This window comes from Dermacentor andersoni, chromosome 3 (assembly GCF_023375885.2).
Source record: "Dermacentor andersoni chromosome 3, qqDerAnde1_hic_scaffold, whole genome shotgun sequence".
NCBI classification, from domain to species: Eukaryota; Metazoa; Arthropoda; class Arachnida; order Ixodida; family Ixodidae; genus Dermacentor; species Dermacentor andersoni.
This window is the reverse complement of record NC_092816.1, coordinates 6,190,456-6,210,007: the sequence shown is the minus strand read 5'-3', so window position 1 is coordinate 6,210,007 and position 19,552 is coordinate 6,190,456. Positions and strand designations below refer to the sequence as shown.

At 48.0% G+C, this 19,552-nt stretch overlaps 1 protein-coding gene across 1 annotated transcript in view; it reads left to right on the top strand.

Annotated features, from left to right (window-relative positions):
- Positions 1-19,552, top strand: part of LOC126520960 (uncharacterized) — a 138,709-nt gene that overhangs the window by 98,249 nt on the left and 20,908 nt on the right. The window lies entirely within an intron of this gene.

Here is a 19,552-nt window from a genome sequence, read left to right as displayed (position 1 = left end):
ACGGCACTTTTGAAAGGCCGTTGAGTGGTTCAGGCGTTTCTCGCAATATTGTGTGCGCTGCGGATCTTTATTTTCGCTTTCATGTCACGAAAAGTTAAACAACATTAAAGCCATTTAAAAGCATTGTCATTTCTTTTATGTTTGTTTATACATTTAAAGTATTGTTTATACATTGCCATACATATATGTTTAGTTTTTAAATTGTTGAGTAGCGGAACTGCGGCAACGTTTGCGTCGCTGCATGTCGCTGTTGTCGAAAGTATGTGCAGTTCGCACATATCAACTGGCAAAAATACTTTATTAAATAATTAATAACACTCATATATAGTATTTTTAGAGTATTTTGGTTTGATTTGTTTTTTTTACCGATAGTACGAGCACACTGTGAACGAGAGGGCATGTTCGCACTGTTTCCGTTTCCGTTGCTCAAAGGCCATCGAGATTTCGATAGAGTTGTAAGGTGCTCCGTCGACTCGATAGACTATTGACTCGGCGGCCTTCAAAACCGCCCGTGTAGCAGGTCGAACTTGACCTTTGAGTTAACTGACTATCGGTTGGAAGGCCTTCCAAACGCTTGTGTGACACGGGTATTAGATATATCTGCGTGTTCCTGTATGCGTGTTCTTGCAAGCCGTTACGTACAAGGTCTGGCCCCGTCCGTGAAAGGAATGCGCGTCGGTCGGTGGGAGAAAACAGGCTGAGTTTATTTTCTACAAAAGACGCAGGCGAGAGCCCCATGTGTTCGAGGGGGCAAACTGTCAGTCTCTGTCTGGTGGCCGAGACGCTGGGGGTGATGGAGAATTATTGGAACTCGACTCGGGGTGGGGTCGCTTCCTTTTTGACGTAGTAGTGCTGCGGAAACCCGCAATGTGAAGAGAGGTAATTAATAAAGCACTTGCACTTCCTTAACTACATTTGGGTGCATGTCTCGCGTTCCGTTTATTAAGTCGCTTCCTTTTTCTTCCACATTGGTGCTTCGTCCAGCCTAGGAGCGGTGGTGCGTCGCTTGTACACAACACTTCCTCCCTTCTCAGGTGTAGTCGCCATAGCGATTCGCAGAGCGTCGTTCCCGCGGCGGGCATGACTCTGCAATCGTGTTTGGCTCTGTCTCAGGGGCAGTGCCAATCTGTGGTTTGGTCACTGGGGATTGCGAAGGCTTCAGCGTTCCTAAGAGAGTGGCCTCCGACGACGTGGAGTTATCTGCTTTTATCCCAAGCATAAACGAGAGTGGGACACTGCTCGCGGTTAGCGTACAACCCTTATCCTGTGTCGCCGAATCTTCTATGGGGTGTCTCAAAGCGCCGGGCTTGATATGGTCACATTGTCATTGCACTAACCCATTAGGGCCTTTCATGAGCCACGATCTGTGGCCTAGCTTTTCCAAAACCGTTCCCTCCGTTCAGATTGGTTTCCCTCCGAAGTTTCGAAAGAAAACTGCGTGTCCGACAGTGTGTACTCTAGACTTTGTGTCCTTGTTGCAGTTGGTATGGGTTTTGTTCGCTTTCGCTTGCGGCTGAATGCGCGTGAGAGCTTTATCTAGCTCACGCCCGAACGTAAGTGCAGCTGGCATTTCGCCCTTTGATGTGCAGATGGTAGTGTGTTGCTTTAGCAAGAACTTGGCCAGCCTATACGTGAATGTTCAATCCTTGTCTTCGGCTAATGCATGTTTCGTTTCAAGAACCATCCTTTCTGCTTGGCCATTCGTTGTAGGATGATACGGTGTGCTTGTTACATGGGTCACCCGATTCTTCTTTAGGAAGCTCTCAACTTCTACTGAAAGGAAGGATCATCCGTTATCTGTCACAAGCTTTTTGGGGAGCCCAAAAGCTGCGAAAAGGTTCCGGAGTTCCTTAATCAATGTGGCAGGCTGTATTGTGCATGGAGCACAGTTCCAACCATTTCATGTATATGTCCACAACAATTAGCAGCATTCTGCTTTCTATGTGACCAAGAAAGTCTGCGTGAACTATGTCCCAAGGCGTTCTTGTGCGCTTATTTGGGCACTGGTGCCCTGGCTGGTACCCTTTGGTGTTGACAACAAGTTGCACAGTTTCTAGCGAGCCGTTCGATACCTGCGTCAGTGCCTGGCCACCAAAAGTACCTTCGTGTGCATGCCTTCACGGCCACAATTACGCGGTGGTTTGCAGGTGCGAGTTTAAGAAGGTAATTTCCCGCCTTTGCTGGAGTTACCATCCGGGAGCCTTTGACAAGGCACCTTTCCTGCGCTGAGAGCTCCGTCGACAGTTTTCGGCACGATGAAAACTGTTCTTTTAGCACGTTATGAACTTCGCCGTTTGAGACAGCCTCCAGCACTTCGGACAAAACATGAGTCCTCTTGAGTCATTTGTGCTAGTTGACGTGGTGAAAGCTCGAAGCTGGGCGCAGTAGCCAACACGAGCACGTCTCCCGGGGGATAAGTCTCATCAATTTGTGCGTCCGCATTTTCGTGCAGTAAGCCAGGCCTGTACACCAACTTGTAATCGTATGTTGCTAGTTTAAGGCTCCATCGTGTCATCCTTGATGAAAGGACCCGGGGTACTTGCTTTGTTTCACTCACGGTTCCAATCAACGGCTGGTGATCTGCTATTATGGTCACATGCCGTCCAGCTAGGTACTTATGAAAATGATTAATGCCGTAGATTACTGCTACACTTTCTTTGTTTAGCTGGGAGTAGTTCTTTTCGGCGCTTCCCAGTGTTCAGTAACCAAATGCAATGGACACCTCTCGACAAGTAGCGTCTTCCTGAGCGAGGACGGCACCAACGCCGTACGGCGATGTGTCTACGGACAAAAGAAGGAGCTTCGTCGCGTCGTACTGAACGAGCACTGTAGATGCACGGATCATTTCCTTAAGCGCCTCGAAAGCGGCTTGATGCTTGCTCTTTCACTTCCAAGGCGTGTGTTTCTCTAGGAGCCTATACAATTCCACTGCGACCATCGCTCTGTTCTCCAAATAGCAGTGGTCAATTGAAATAAGGCCCAGAAAAGCCCTTAGGGATGTTTTGCCAGATGGTTTGGGTGCTTTATGTATAGCCTCAACCTTTTTTTCACAGGTGCGAAGACCATTGGCGTCAATTAAATGTCCCAGAAACTCAACTGACGTAATTTCGGACCTGTACTTTTCTTTCTTGGGACGTAGACCTTTCTCACTTAGCCTCGATAAAACCTGATTCAGACACTGTGCGTGCTCATTTGCACCGTTCCCGTTGACAATGATGTCAAGGTAAACGCTCACACTTGGAATTCCAGGTAACATTGTCTCCATCATGCACTGTAATATAGCTGGAGCAGCGGAACTTCAGAACAGGAGGCGTTCCGCGCTGACTAGTCGTTTTGTGGTGTTCATTGTGAGCAGTGCTGCTGTTCCTTCAACTTTCATTTGTTGGTATGCTTGATCAAGATCCAGCATTGAGAAGAGGGTTCCACCATGTAGGTTTGTGAACACTTCATCTGTAGTTGGTAGCGGGTACGATGCTTTCTTCGATGCTGCATGAACATTACTCCTGTAGTCACCACAGACACTGAATGTACCGTCGGTCTTCCGAACAAGTACCAATGGGGTTGCCCATTTGGTATGCTGCGTTGGTTTTAGGATGCCTTGGCGCTATAGACGATCAAGCTCGTGTTCGGATGGATGGATGGATGGATGGATGAATGTTACAAGCGTTCCCTTTGGAACGGGGCGGTGGGTTGCGCCATCAAGCTCTTGCTGTTATACTGCCTAATGTCCTACCTAGGTTAAACAATAAAAAAAAACTCTATGAACTCTCATGACCAAATATTCTGATCCCCTATTGCGAGCTGTGCTTTTGTACGTCTATGTTTCTTGTTGTTTCTCTACTTTTTTTCCACCAATTCTCCAATCGCCTCTTACTAATCCCTATTGCGGACCTGTTTGCTTTTCCCCTACTCTCGCTGAACCCAAGGGCTTCAGGAGGCCAGTGGTGCCAATACGGATGGATGGATGTGGATGAATGTTATGGTTGGTTGGTTACAAACTTTATTTCTTCTATTTACAAGAGAGCTGTGAGCTCTCCGCTGCGCCGTCCGAAGAGATTTCAGCAGGCACGGCGACGCTAGATCCGTGTCGATTCGCTCCCTGGGAAACGCTGCCTGCAAAGATGCAAGGTCCGGGTTTAGTACATGGCAGGTGCTACTTGCTCCCTGGATCGCTCCGAAGTGCACCCGCTGCCCTTCATAACCAACAACGGCAGCAGATAGTCCTTTGATCTCAACCTCACGCGTACTTGTGCGGAGCATGAGACGCGTAATTCTTCACATGACCATGTGCGCAAATCGAGCGGCTCGCTTGAAAGCCGGGGAGTGTTTTTCTTCCACATTCTGTAGTCCGTGTCCTCGCTTACCAAGGAGCATGCTGCACCCGTGTCCACCTCAAACTGCACTGCCTTTCCCTCCACTCTCCAAGTCCACGAGGAACTTAGGGCAGTGTGTACGTACACTCACTGTGTGCAGCTTGCAGCAGGACTCACTGACAGGTAGTGAGTTGACACTGTGTGCCCGTAGCTGCATGTTGTCGGAGCGTGGTTCGTGCTTTTATTTTTATTTTTCTTTGAGATGCAGGCACGCTCGACGTGACCTTTCTTGGAGCAGAAATGGCACTAGGCTGTCTTGAATTTGCATGTTTCAGGGTCGTGCAAGCCGTCGCATCGACAGCAATGTCGTGCTGGCATATGCTTGCCTCCTGGCTTGATTTGCGACGTCCGGTTAATTTCCCCTGAATTTGCCACTCCCTTGATTCCTCGCTGATGCCTTGACGCCCTTTCCGCAAACAGGGCTAAATCGAGAGCAGACCTTTTTTGCGAACAGTCTCTGCGTAGGATGTTCGTCCCAGATGCCGCGGACGAACCTGTCCCGGAGCATCACATCTTGGAGCGGCATAGTTGGGTTCGCTGCTGAAGCGGTCGTATGGGTGTCAGGTGACGTCGTCGGTATTGTAGCCGAAGGCAGCGCTCCAAAGTTGCAGTCGGCTGTCAAGGTTCTGAGGGCCGCAGCGTAGCTACTGATCGACTCGTCTGGCCGTTGGTCGGTTCTTTGAAACACGTACCGGCTGTAAAGCTTGGATGTCCTGGCGTCGAAGTGCCACTTGAGAAGTGTCGCAAAATCATCGAAGTTGACTTTTCCCGGAATCTTCGGCGCAATCAGCGCGCACACAGTGTTCGAAAGTGTCGGCTCCACAAAGCGTGAGGAGAAGTGCCCGCTTCTTCGCTTCGTCGCTGACGTCGCTCGCCACGAAGTAAAAGTCGAGGCGCTGGATCCACGATTCCCAACATTTTCCCGAGAAAGACTCGACAGCGCCGTGCATTCGTCCTGTAGCTATGGCCTTCGAAAACTTATCCGCTTCGCAAATCCTACCTCGTCGCCAGTGTTACGTACGGGGTCTGGCCCCGTCCGTGGAGGAAATGCGCATCGGTTGGTGGCAGAAAACAGACAGTTTACTTTCTATAAAAGATACAGACGAGAGCTGGATATGTTCGAGGTGGCAAACTCTCGGTCCCTGTCCGGTGGCCCAGATGCTGAGGGCGACGGAGGATTCTCGGAACTCGACTCGGGATGGGTCGCTTTCTGTTTCTTCCGCGCTGGTACTTCGTCCAGCCGAGGAGTGGTGGTGCGTCGCTTGTACACAACACAATCTTTCGCTAGCACAGCTACAAAAAATGCGCCACAACCGAGCACATGGACACAACCGAGCGCACAGTTATGCATGTTGTCGCAACATTATGTGGTAGCAATAAACAAAAAAAAAAAAAAAAGCGGCACAGGTAAGACGACTACACAGTGTTCCATAGGTGGGTCACCACGTCAACGCCACACATGCAGCACAGAATGTGACAGTGCACGAATCGCGTTTTCGCCATGACGCGTAAGCTTCAACCTACGTCGACAAAAATGTGCCGGTGTCGTCTGCTGTTGGCGATAGTTGTCGACTTCGAACAGCTTTGCTCTGCGCACTGCCGAAAGTTTGCCAGCTTTCAACAGACGTCGCGTTCCCAAATCGAAGTGCGGATGCCGGCGCATGCGAACCGCTCGAGATAAGTAATAAATAACTAAATAGAGAGCAAACATAATAACAAAATCCTGGCACGGTGCAAAATTTTGCTGGTCGCCAGCACACGAGGATACCAACTCGCTTTTGCATATTGCCCGTCGCTGGTCACCTATTTGGACAACCAGAGGGCGCATGCGAACCGCACCGCACTATGCGGTTTCAGCGCAAACGCAATTTTGTGACCGATCGGGACGACCGCCCGCTTTTCACGAACCGCCCGCGTGCGGTGCGGCTTGCGGCTTGCGGCTTGCGGCGATGAGCGGGAAAGCGGTACTTGCGGTCCGCACAGTGCCTGAGTGACCGCATGTATAAGGCCGTCGCGCATAGCCCGATAGATTGTTGGCCAAAGACGCTCCGGCACCTTTAGAAGGAAGCGTGCACCCGTGCTTGAGTAATTTTTGTACAGGAGCCCATCACGAACGCAGTAGCTTCTCGTTGCTACAGAAGGGGCCGTAGTTAATAGTGGATACAATTGGGTGTCTGCCGTTGTTCGGCTTCGAAGACATCGATATCAGGAAAAGCGGGTGCCATAGAGGCAACGAGATGATCAAAATGTAACCTCAGAGCCCAGAGCGCAGGGCGGCCACCAGGGTCCCGGTGGTTCATGAGCAAGAACAGCAAATGGTGGTCTGTGACGACCACGAATGGGCGTCTGTACAAGTAAGAGCAAAATTGCTGAACCGTAAAGATTACAGCAAGGCATTCTTGCTCTCTCAGAGTGTAATTGCATTCAGGTTTTTTAAATGAGCGGCTTGCATAAGCAATCACGTGCTGACGCTTGTCATAGCGTTGGACCAGGATGGCACGCAGACACACGCAGCATCTGTGGGGGTTTCTATCGTGCAGTAGGATTGATGTGTTGAAGGATAGGTCGGGAGGTCAGCAGGAACACTCATTGGACTAGTTGATGTTTTGCCTAAAACAATCTAGCTCTCTATATACGCAGATGACATCTGCCTTTGGACGTTTGCGGAGACTCGCCTTCAGGTTCGCACGCGATTGCAGCCGGCAACAAATTTGACATCAGTATACCTGCAAACACAAAGCTTGACTGTATCGACCTAGAAATGTGCATTGATTGCATTCACACGTAAACCTATGGCACCATACCCAGTCTCCATTAATGGACACACTATCACCTATGGGAAGACCCATCCATTCTTGGGTGTAATAATCGATCGGAATCTTTTCTGGAGCCCTCACTGCACGTACCTGAAGAAAAAAAAAAACTGTTGTCGATTGCTCAGGTACTGAGATTCATGTGCGGGAAAGCATGGGGCACATCTGTACGATCCATGCTTCAGTTGTACAGAGCTCTATTCCTAGGCTATTTACACAACAGCCTTCCAGTGTTGTCCACTGCGTGCAAGTCAAATATTCGCTCATTGGGAAGCTTACAGGGCCAAGCATGCGCATGTGTTTAAAGCTTCCTTGCTGTGCATCAGCAGCTGCAATAATGGTGCTTGCCAAAGGTCTTTCCATCCTAACCCACGTTGCTGTGGATTGTCTCAAGACGCATATCCGTCATCTTTTCCGCATTCCTGATCATCACTTGGCGTTCTTGCCATCGAAGAGGCCGCGTGCAGCGTTTTCTGAAGGTGTAATTACCCATATAGATTGTCTTCTATTAGGATACATACCACCAGCAAGGCCTTCATTACCCTTGTGGTGTCTCCAACAGCCTCAGGTGCGCCTAAGTATTCCGGGTGTAAAGAAGGCCAATCAACCAACAAGAGCTCTGAAACAGAGGACGCTGCTATTAATCAGTGAGACATACGGGGACCGAATACACATCTATACTGATGGTTCGGTCTCACCTGCCAGCTCTTCAGGTGCCGTTGTCATTCCGGCTACGAAAACCACAATCAAATTCAAGCTGTCCCACATGACATCAACGGTGGCAGAGCTTGCTTCCCTGCGTGCTGCTGTAAAATATCTCCTGCAAGAGATACCTCAGCAACGGGTCGTTTTTTGCGACTCTAAGGCAGCACTTCAGAGTCTGCATATTGCCATATATCATGGACTCATGAGCAGCTGACATGAAATAAGAGAAGATCACCTTCAAGCTATCGCTAAAGGGCATGAACTTATATTCCACTGGCTACCTGGACATACCGGTATTGCTGGTAATGACCTCGCCGACGAAGCCGCCCGGTCTGCCCATCTGGATGCCCGACCAGTTCCAATTCCCCTATCAAGAACAGACGCTGCAAGACAGCTTCGTATTGTGGCTAAAGCTATGACCCACAAATACCGGTCTTCTCCCAACGTCCCGAAGTGCCATCTTCATAGGCTTGATCCATCCTTAAAGCTACAAGTGCTATCAGAAATTTCCTGCGGTGAGGTGACAGTATTGCGCCGCCTCTGGCTCGGGGTGGCATTTACGAAGGCCTACTCGTTTCGCATTGAAATGGAGGATACGCCCATGTGCGACTCTTGTGGAACCACAGAAAAGATTGAACACATCCTATGTATCTGTCCCCAATACGACGTTGAGCGCGAACTTCTCCGGACAGCACTGAACCAGCTGGACTCTAGACCATTTTCTGTAAGGAAGATCCTTGGACCCTGGCCGTTCGCGTCGATGGCACAGAACGCCACGAAAGCGCTCTTGAAATACGTCAAGTGGACAGGTCTTAGGAACCGTGTGTAGACTAGGTGCGAACCTTCCACCTTGCGCGAAACTGTGCTCTCTCTCTCTCTTCATCCCCATATCCCCTTCTCCAGTGCAGGGTAGCAAACCGGACGTGCGTCTGGTTAACCTCCCTGCCTTTCCTGTCTTCTATTTCTTTTTCTTTCTGTCTCATTTGACCAAATACAGAATCGCACTCAGGTCTGAAACTACGAATTTGCTTCACTGACTGCGGTGCACTGAATGCCTCAATAGCTCCCGTCTGGAGGGGATAAGGCGGGATACCATTGTTGTCGACAAGACGACCCAGTGCAAGGGTCTGATGGTCATCAAAGTGGCATTTCTCGGAGTTAAGAACTAGGCCAATGTGATTTTGCAGACAATATCAAGACACGAATTGTGTTCACTGAATGTGTATCGGAAAATAACAATGTCTTCAAAGTAGCGCATGCAGCCGTTCCACTTTAACCTGCACAGAATGGCATCCATGAACCTTTCAAAGGTTGCTGGAGCGTTGCACAACACAATTAGCATCACATTAAATTCATATAATCCATCCTGAGTATGAAGGCTCTTTTATCCTTGACTGCAGGGTGCATCGAAATTTGCCAATATCTCGAGCGTAGGTCCACTGAAGAAAAATAACACATTGTGCTGTTCATATTTTTCAGATGTTTCTTTGCGCTGTTTTCGTATGTATACGCACCGCCTAGCCTGCATAGTCTAGATTAGAGTTCTTTATTTGCGTGCAAAGTTTTCGCGCCTTAAAACATGACGTTGCGTTCAACAGCCTGTGTTGCAATGCTGTCGGGACCACTTCTCATCATGATCTCAGCTTCGTCAGCCTTTAAATGTAGCATTTAACTGTTCACAGCCAATAACTACAACTTTTGCAACAATTCAACATTATTTGAAGTTACGTCAACTGCAGTGATCAAAGATAATTTGCTTCAGTTCAGTACGTATGACACACCAGACATAGGACAAGTGAAAAAATTGCGTACTCTGTGCTGCCCCAGCATTTACGCAAAACCATCTGCGCTATTAAAAAGCCATACACAGAATCCATGCTGAACTGTCATGAAACATCATGGAATTTTTCACTACTCAGCAAACTGAAATCGGGCGCCAAGGGAGGCTTTCTATTTTTTTTATACGTCCAGGAAAAGAGTGCGTAAACCTGCAGATAACGCTTTATTTCCGACATTCCAAGAACAGGCCTTGTACTTTGGTATCTGTCGCTGAAATACGAGTGCTGCAACATTATAGAAGCATGTCTATTTGTTATTCTTCGTATATCTGTGCCTTCTAGCGTAAGTTTTAGTCACACAGTGGAAAATATGTTAGCAACGTTATGGAACATAATTTTCGGGCACCCTTCTATCACCTCCATCAATTTTCGCAATACTCCTTGTCAGAGCTCATGTATATACCGCGTGTTTGACGTAACTTGAACCAAATCTTAAAAATTGAGTGGTAGACCTTATATGAAGGAGGTCAGCGGCATATTAAATTCGTTCTCTTGAGTTACTCGGGCTATTTTACGGAGAACGGTTAGTTAGCTAATTAGTTATATTTAATTATGAAAAGCCTTAAATATTGCTTTTAGCATAATTTGCATTTGAAAATTTTTAGAGCACGCTTAAAGACATCAAATGTAGTTGTTTCCATTGTTAGGATTGGGGGCTCAATCCCATCGCTCGTAATCAGTTGTCAAGATTGGAGTCGGGCATGAATTAGAAGGTAGCTGGCACATGCCGTCGTCCAACTTATCCACGCTGAGGACATTGTTGAAGGGAAGGACTGCTTCTCATCGAGAACGAGGAGTATTGGTTTATTTACAGTATCTACATGCAGTTCATCAGTCTAGCACGACGGGGAGAGAAAGTACATCAGTCTAACATGACTGCTTGAAAAAGTCCCTGAGCATCCGCACAACATCGGTGTATAAACACTCGGTTCTCCCCCGATACCCAGGTGACGGAAACGGCCGTCCTGCCATCGTAAACAAGTCGCCTCTCTGCGGGACGGTTTACACACACTCACTCACACACACACCTCCTTGCGCGAGGGTCACGGTCCGGAGCCGACGTCAGACGGACTTCGTGGAACTCGGGGCTTGTGTCAGGAAAGGTGCCTTTTATTCCCCGAGCTGACCCCTGCACCGCGGCCGGGTGCCCATTGTCTTGCGTCTTGGACGGCGCGTGGGAAGGGGCCTTCGTAGATGTTTTCGCGGCATCTCCCCCGCTCATAGCAGAACAGGTTGGCGTTGGTGGGTTCGGTAACAGTAGCTGATCCGCTGATGGCGTTTAGTCACAACGGCGACGAGGCTAGAGCGTAATGGTGGCGTTCCAAAAAAGTTGACGCCCGCTCTCGCAACCGGCTGGCAAAACTTGCACGTCATAGGGCCTTTCTTAACACCATGACGTTATCGTTTAGATATTTTCTTGCTGGGCTTGGAAGAAAGCCCGCCAGATGTGGAGAAAATGAATGACACTGCGCTCTTGCGCGTCTGGATGGCAGCTCTCTCAATTATGCTTCGAAAGAACGAACGAATCCTGAAAAAGACATGCTGCTGAAAATCGTAGGTACTCCGAGAGCCTCAGCTCTACTATGCGGTCCATCATGTCGACCTTTCGCAAACAGCTCATAGAAGTCGTTGTGTCCCTGAGAAAAGAAAGTTCAAATGTAGACGTGATACTTTCTGGTGCCAGAAAAGTTACCAGAAAGGTAGTCGAGTTTTCGTGCCTTCTCGCTGACGAATGCGCTCTGGCTTCTATGATACCTCAGGCTACGTAGAGGCGTGTGGTGACGTGATCTTTGAGGCCGAACTTTAGCCGTTTGTTCAAGGTGGTGTTACCATTTTTTGGGGGCACCGCACATTGTGCGATAGTAAGGGTAGAGGTTTGGGAGAGTTCGTAATTCACGGTAAAACAAGCACAGCGCCGAAGACGGGGACGCAGAAAAAGACGCACATGGTGCTGACTTCGCGCACGGTCTGGGATGCCATGGTGGCCACGTGGTCCCTCTCTCGCGCGCGAGGCAGCTCGCGAAACGCTGTGTGACGTACTCGGATCAGTCGGGCCTCGCCAAACGGCTGCCCTACGTGACCTGATGAGCCCGTGTGCGGGCCGGGTGGCAAAACTCTCTCAATGAAGTCACTCCACAAGCGAACTATGGGTAATCCTGACACCCAGTATTCTATAAATCTTCATTACTCTAATATTTACCCGCTGTGGTGGCGTTGTGACTTCAGCTTTGCGCTGCTAAGCCCTAGGGCGCTGTCGAAACGTCCGTGTACCGTATATTTGGTGCACTTTATTGAACCCCAGGGGGTCAAAATTAATCCGGATTCCCCCGTGTGCCTCGTAATCACATCGCAGTTTTGGCATGTAAAACCACAAAATATTTTTTATCCTCTATTTCTGTCATATTACTCCCCCCTCCCCACATACACACACGCACACTCACTGCTACCCCCGCAAGGGTGTCTGCGTCAGCAGAGATTTGGTGTGTTGCAACACCACGGACTCGAGCAGATGATGGTTGGACCCTCCCGCGTCTAGCCGTGCGCGGCTTAGGTGTTTCCGATGGGAAGAGCACCTTGGGAGGTTGAGCCGATGGAGGGTCACGATTTGGACCTTTATGGCCCCTCGGCTGAGGTAACACACCCCTTTTGCCTCCGCTTCACGTATATACGGCACCCCGGACTGACCCACTCGGGAAAAATTGGTAGTTGCCTATTCCTGCCCTCACTGATCTTCGTCTTTCTGTCTCACTTTCCAACTCTCCTGTCTTTACTTCGTTTTACTTCAAATTTTCCAGGTGGCAGGGTTAACCTGGTGTAGTTTATCTAACATTAGATGTATTATAATACGTGTGGTGAGGAACAGAGTCAGGAAAGATTGAGAGAACACAATGAAGTCGGGCAGCCCGAAGAGTGCGAGAACTGATGAACATAAAGAAGGACAAGAGCGGCTGTGCCATTTCATTAAGGAACAACAAGATCGAAGGGGGTGGAAGAGCAGCAGTGCCTGAAAAAGAGAGCAAAGCATGCCGAAAGCAAGGAAGCCCTTCTCGGTGATTGGCCTACGTGGTTCTTCGACGGATCCTCGCCGTGCGACTCCGCCAACCGTTTCACTGGAGAGGCCCCTTCCTGGTTCCTCTCGGGGAGCGGCTGGACATCGGGCAATGATTTATCTAGGCAAACCACACTGATGTCTCTTTCTTCTCCCGGCCAGGCAAGCACTGCCTAGTCAGCTTCTTTTGCACCGCATGATTATTCCATTGAACTTCTCTTGCGCAGCGGACTAACCAACGTACCTACGACCGTGGTACCGTCCAATGGAGAGTCAATTCGAATGAAAAACCCCAAATTCATTTAGGAAAAACTTCAGAAGCCGACACCCCACTACCGTCCGATCAACGAAATACGGTAGTTTGGTCGCGGTGGCATTCTCTGCTGTTCGCCAGACCAGGCGTGTATCACTGACCTCAACAGAGGCTTAGCCAGTGCGGAGGGGGGCGGGGGGGGGCTTATGGGGCTTCAGCCCCCCCCCCCCCCCCAAATTCCTGCCGGAAATCATTTTGGATTTTATGTCTCACTCTCAAGAAGACATTTCTACGCGAACATTGCGAACTCGGGCTGGATTTCTTGGTAACGCCTATGCACCTGGAGCACGTACCTGTGCACACAACGCAAGGAGCCCCAGGCTCTCTAAGGTGCGTTTCGGTAACCGCATACACCCCTATTTGCTCTCTTTACCTGCTCCTCAATCTCTGCCCACTTTTCCTTTCTTCTGCCGCCCTGCATGTTTATGTAGCTGATTGCATGGCGAGTTCTCTTTCTTGCTTTCCTTCGTTTTCTATTACTGACGGCGATACTGTTCTGAGGTTCCTTTAGGGAACCTTCTTCATTACTACCTACTCTGGCCTCCTGAGCGCCCCTGGGCCCCCTAAAAAAGCAACAGCGCGACCAGCAAGTCGCCAGCCCAGTTCTCGTGCAAGCCTGCATTTGAAGGGAATCCCATCTCGTTCCAAACCACCATACCTTCTCACTTCCCTGTTTACATCGACAATTTCGAAACTTTTCTGTCGACTCATTTTCCGTATCGCCTCATTAGTGGCCACTACGGCTCTTTGTACGGAACTGTCACGTACAGGCATATCCAGCACCGTGCGCACCACGATCTGCACCTGAGGGGATATTTCGCGCAAGTCGTCCACCCCCTTCGCCAAGCGCTGGGCTAGTCCTGTCCCTTTCCTGTTTAGAACGTCATTTAGCCCACTTGCTACTATGACAAGGTTGGGCACGTGGGCATTTTCCGCGAGCTTTCCTTTTGCTCGCTCCATGGCAGAACTCAGTGTCCGTCCTGGAAATGTCCCTACCGCCACAATTTTATCGCATTTCACCCTCTCCACAATTGCACCTTGTGAGCACCTAGCCAGGTTTGAGTCGCCGGCGATAACAACCAGGGGCGTAGCCAGGGGGGGTGCTTATGGGGCTTCAGCCCCCCCCCGAAATATTTTCGTGCTGTCCATGCACCGCCGACCAAAGCAACCCCCGGCGCCGAAAATCGTTCTGGATTTTGTCTAGAATGTCTTTTTCACGCTCGAAAAGACATTTCACTGCTAACATTGCGAACTCAGGCTAGATTTTGTGCCAAGGCCCATGTACCGGAAGTCACATAATTAATTAACATCGCGGTTATCGGCTCTTGTGTGCGAAACGGATGCCCAAGATCTTGAACCACCGCCAGAAGGCGGAGCAGTTCGGCGCTGCCTTGACTCATCTGACCCCGTAATACAACGAGGGTGACGACTTCTTGTCTGCAATTGTGATTGGGGACGAATCATGGTGCCACTACTACGAGCCTGAAGCACAACGGCAAAACTTACAGTGGAAACATTCGAATTTACCGCGCCCAAAGAAAGCAAAGGCCGTCATTTCCGCCGGGAAGGTGTTGTTGACTTTTTTTTTCCGATCGTCAGGGACCATTACTGATAGAATTTGCTAAATATTGAGAGGCTATCAAATGTATCAAAGGCCGGAACGGCTGCGTGTCGCAATCAAGAACAAACGACGTGAAAAATTGACGAAGGAGGTCATCTTGCTCCTCGACAATGGCCGTCCCCACGTCGCTGATATGGTTAATACAAAAGAGGCAAAGTTCAAGTGGGAAACGCTGCATCATCCGCCATACAGCTCACACCTTGTCGCCTCGCGACTTCCACATAATGGCCCAACCGAAAAAAAACAGCTAAAGGGAACCAAATTCGTGTCGGACGATGACGTGAAAGAGTCGGTTGCAGACTTTTTGAAGCAGCAACCCAACACGTTTTGTGAGACAGGAATCACGCGACTCGCTAGTCAATGGGACAATTGTCTAAATGCTCATGGAGACTACTTTTAAATGAAGTACCCCGCTTGTCATATATTCGCATTGGCTCACTTTCATTTGACTCGCCCTCGCTTATTTTGCAGAACTCCTGTTTTTTATACGTGCTCTCTGTTGCGACTATAATTTCGGTGCAATTACTCACGATACTCGACCGGTGACAGCTAATCCTGCGTAATACATTGGAAAAATGACGTCATTGAGATTTTTCACTGGTCGTTGCATATGTACAAGAACGTAAACACGCGGTTCTTGAACGACAGTTTCATTAACATATTTGTCCTCAACTTGTTCATTTCATGGCCTTTACATGTTTCATATCAGCTACATGCACTGCTTTGCTGGTTTCGAACTGATATAGTTCTAAAGTTCGTGTGATATTTTCTTTACTTATTAAATAGACAAAAAACATGGAGCATTGATATCAGTTATTTTGGGCACAATTTTTGGCACATACGAGTATATTCTTTTATGAAAAAATACATATTTTACTTTTTTGACATTGCGTAGCGTTCAAGAATTCGTTTGCAGCATTTTTGGCAATGGCAGTGCAGTTATTCATGTATTTGATCCCTTGACAAATTGTTGACAAAGAGCAAGCTTTAGCTCGGGCCCAAGTCCGACGCGGCCTATTCAAATAAATGAAAAAAGCATGAATGCTTTTCTGTGATAACCCCTGTATCGCTTTTAATTAAATTTGTTGCATTTGAGAAAGTTAAATTCTAGTGTCTCTTGGAAGCGGAATTGCGATTTACCGCCTGAATCTTGTTTAACATATGTTGAAAAAATCGAAAGTTAGAAAATATAGAAGCACGATGTTTACAAACTAATAGCTCTGCATCAAGAACAGATATCGCGGCTCTGTAAACGGCATATATTATAACAGTCAAAGCGGACAAACTTGGCTTGTAAATTTGTATCTTACATCAATTGGTTACGTTGTGTACAAGTGTTCTGCAAAAGCCGCATTTCCATATTACTTATCTCTTTTTGAGATTCAAGTTTAACAAATCAATTTTGTCCGCTGTAGATGTACTATTAGGTGCTATTCACAAAATTTTGATATCATTTTTCATTGTTGAGTTAGAGTTTTAAACTTGCTAGTTTCGTTTCCGAAAAATGTGCGATTTTGGTCAATTTTCAATAAAGAATTGACAACCTAAATGAAAAATTCGGAACCAGCCGTCACTAGAACTAAAGTTTTCTTTAAAATGCAACAAACCTCGTCAAATTTGGTGCAGTGGTTGCCGAGAAAAAGGAATTCCACTTTTATATGTATTTAGATACGAGCACCCGCGCTAAAGCTTCCGCTTAAGAGGAAGCTTTAGCTCCTCTTAAGGAGCTAAAGGTTATCTGGGAGCTAAAGGTTGTTATTAAGGAGATAAAGGTTGTCCAGGGGTTATCTCAGAAAAACGTGTTTTTCTGAGATAACCCCTGGACAGATTTTAATCAAATTTGTTGGATTTGAGAGAGAAAGTTAAGTTGTAGCGACTGCTGGAAGCGGAATTTCGAGTTAGGGCCTGAATTTTGTTAAAAAGATTTTCAAATATACGACCCTTTAAAAAAAATAGAAGTACGAAGTTTACAAATTCATAGCTTTGCATCAACAATAGATATCGCGGTTCTGTAAACGGCATCCATGAGATAATTCAAAGCGGACAAATTCGATAAGTCATTTTGCATGTTACGTGAATTTGTTACGTTGGGTACAAGGGTTCTGCAAAAGCTGTATTGCCATATTATTAATTTTTTTTATATTCATGTGTAACATATCAATTTTGTCCGCTTTAGATGTACTATCAGATGCAATTTAGAGAATTGAATTAACCTTTTTCGTTGTTGAGTTAGAGAGTTGTAAACTTGATAGTTTCGTTTCTTGAAAATTTTCGATTTTGCCAATTGTTGATAAAAAATTGACGACCTAACTCAAAAATTCGAAACCAACAGTCACTAGATTTTAAGTTTTTCTTTTAAATGCAACAAAATTCGTCAAATTTGGTGCTGTGGTTGTCGAGAAAAACGAATTTTCCTTTTACATGTATTTAGATAGGAGCACTCGAGCTAATGCTTCCTCATGAGGAGGAGGCCGAGCTGCAACTTGAGCCCCCCCCGAACGAAATTTCTGGCTACGCCACTGATAACAACCATTTCACTCTCTTACCTCTGCCTGCTTCCCTTTGTCATTTTCCGTGTGATTCGGACTCCACAAGGGGCACTGACCTCCCGCGCTCCTGCTTTTTGTGTGTGGTGGCCTCAAGGTAGGTGCCGCTCGCTCCAGCTACCTCCTCCTCACCTTGCACGCGTTCCACGTGCTTTGCTGACACTCGCTCTGCTGTCACGTCGGAGGACTACATTCGATTGTCACGACCATTCTCGTTCACAATGGTGGTCCTGTTTAGCCTTTCCTCGGCTGCTTGAAGTCTTCGACTACCTTCCGTGCATCACGCTCCCTATTTAGTTCATTTTGAGCTCTTCGACCTGTTTGACAAGCTCTTCCTAGAAAGCCTCCATTTTTTTCAGCCTAGCATCGACATCACAGTGTGTGCCGATTGACTCAATGCCCTCTCCATTCTCATCCGTCCCCTCATCTGCCTTGAGGGACCCCGCGCACACTTCACGCTTTCCCGGCTTTCTCCCCAAGTATTGCCCAGCTTTTTCTACTGCAAATACTATAATACTATGTTACTATAATAATGCAGAGCACGTGCCTTATAGCAAAAACCGATACGCACAGGATCTAAATCCTTAAGATGTCGCAAAGTAATTCTCACGAACGTGTTAAAAGAAACACAGCAGTAGGCCACAGCATCACGAGAACACGTAAAAAATCTCCAGTCGCGGAAGCGCAACACAGCTTTTGACGTACAAGCATGTGGCACCCAGGGCTGGTGGCGGCACCTCGTGGGAAACGGCGACAACCGGTTAGAGGGAGCGGACGGCCGCCTTTAAGCAAACACAGAAAATATATACGAGGTCATGCTTCAACACAGCGGTAGTAGTATGCAGAGGCTTTAGTTTACGCCTGCGCACATCCATCAAAACGCCCAGCTCGCCTGTGGTTACCGGAATACCGGACTCACTCGGCACTGCCACAGAACTTTCGCAATGCACGCTGCTTTTATAGCTCTCAGAGGGGATCGACGTCCAGGCGAGCCGGTAGAGGTTCGAGAGGCTTCGCGCGCTGGCTCGAAGACAACCGGCAGTAGACGACACGACGTCACATCATGACGCAGAGCCAGTGAAGGCGGCGCTTAGCCCCGATCACTCGGCGAACGCGTTTAGGAGAAAAAGCGTGGCTAGGGAGGACGGTAACTTGCAATCGTCCGTAGCTCTCTTAATATCACGCCCCACTTAAATTGTGGCGCGAACGTTATACGGTGGCTTTACCCTACGCGTCTACATAATTCGTCCGAACAGTTTCAGCGGCCCTTTAAATGTGGGCATGACGTCCTGAGATTGTTCAGAAGGCAGATACTCATAATTCTTCGTTTAACAAACTTCAGCTGCGCCGAATGAAAATACTGAAGTGTTTTTTCACTTCGTAGTTCAATGAACCGGCACAGGTTACTGGGGCCTCGAAAGGCACAGCCTAAGGCCCAGTAATATTAAAGTATTATAGGCAGTAGTTTTTCTATTAATTCTAACGACTTCGGGTGTTCATTAAAATTATCTACAAGTAGAAATACCGCACGCTCAAAAGCGTCGTTGGAACAATCGCTCAGCACCAAGGAAATTGTATACTTATCTGCACTCTTTAAGAAACAAATTCATCAAAAATAATTAATGGTCCTGATTTGCGAGGTAAATGTAATTGAATATGAGAGCTAAGCATAAAACAATCCGAACACCACTTGTTTCATGTAGTTTCGCTCACCCAGGAAATAAATGTTGCCTGTAAATAGAACGCGAACAATTCGAGGAAGCCACTCACTGAGACCTTTGGAGCGCTCTGTAAGGCAGTCCGCTCAAACCTGTCGGTGCATTCTTCGACAGACTGAAGCAGCTTAATTGTCATGCGGAATTGAATAATACAGAGGATGAGCCGAGAAGCACGGTGGCCTGATGCGTGCATTCTTCCCGTTCGCAGTGTGTCGGAGGTCACGTGACCAAGCAAGTGTTAGGGGAGGCACTTGAGCGCGAGTCTCCTCCTCTAGCCCCGTTGAGCGCACGCGCGACACACGCGCCCAATCTTGGACTGCGGCGGGTGCAAATGTTAATTGCGAGACGAGATGGCTCGTGGCTTCGTGCAGGCTGTGGTGGAGGTCGCGAAATCTCGGGTTCCCGAGACGCAGTGAAGTGAGAAACGAACCTTTTCTCTCCGCTGCCGGCGCTCTTCATCACGCCAGCGTTGTGACAGCGAGTGCGCCTCGGGTTAGATCTGTTTATGCTTTCCTGTTCGTGCGTGCCAACATGCTTGTTAATTTAATTAGTAAATTAATATTTACTGCGGTTTAT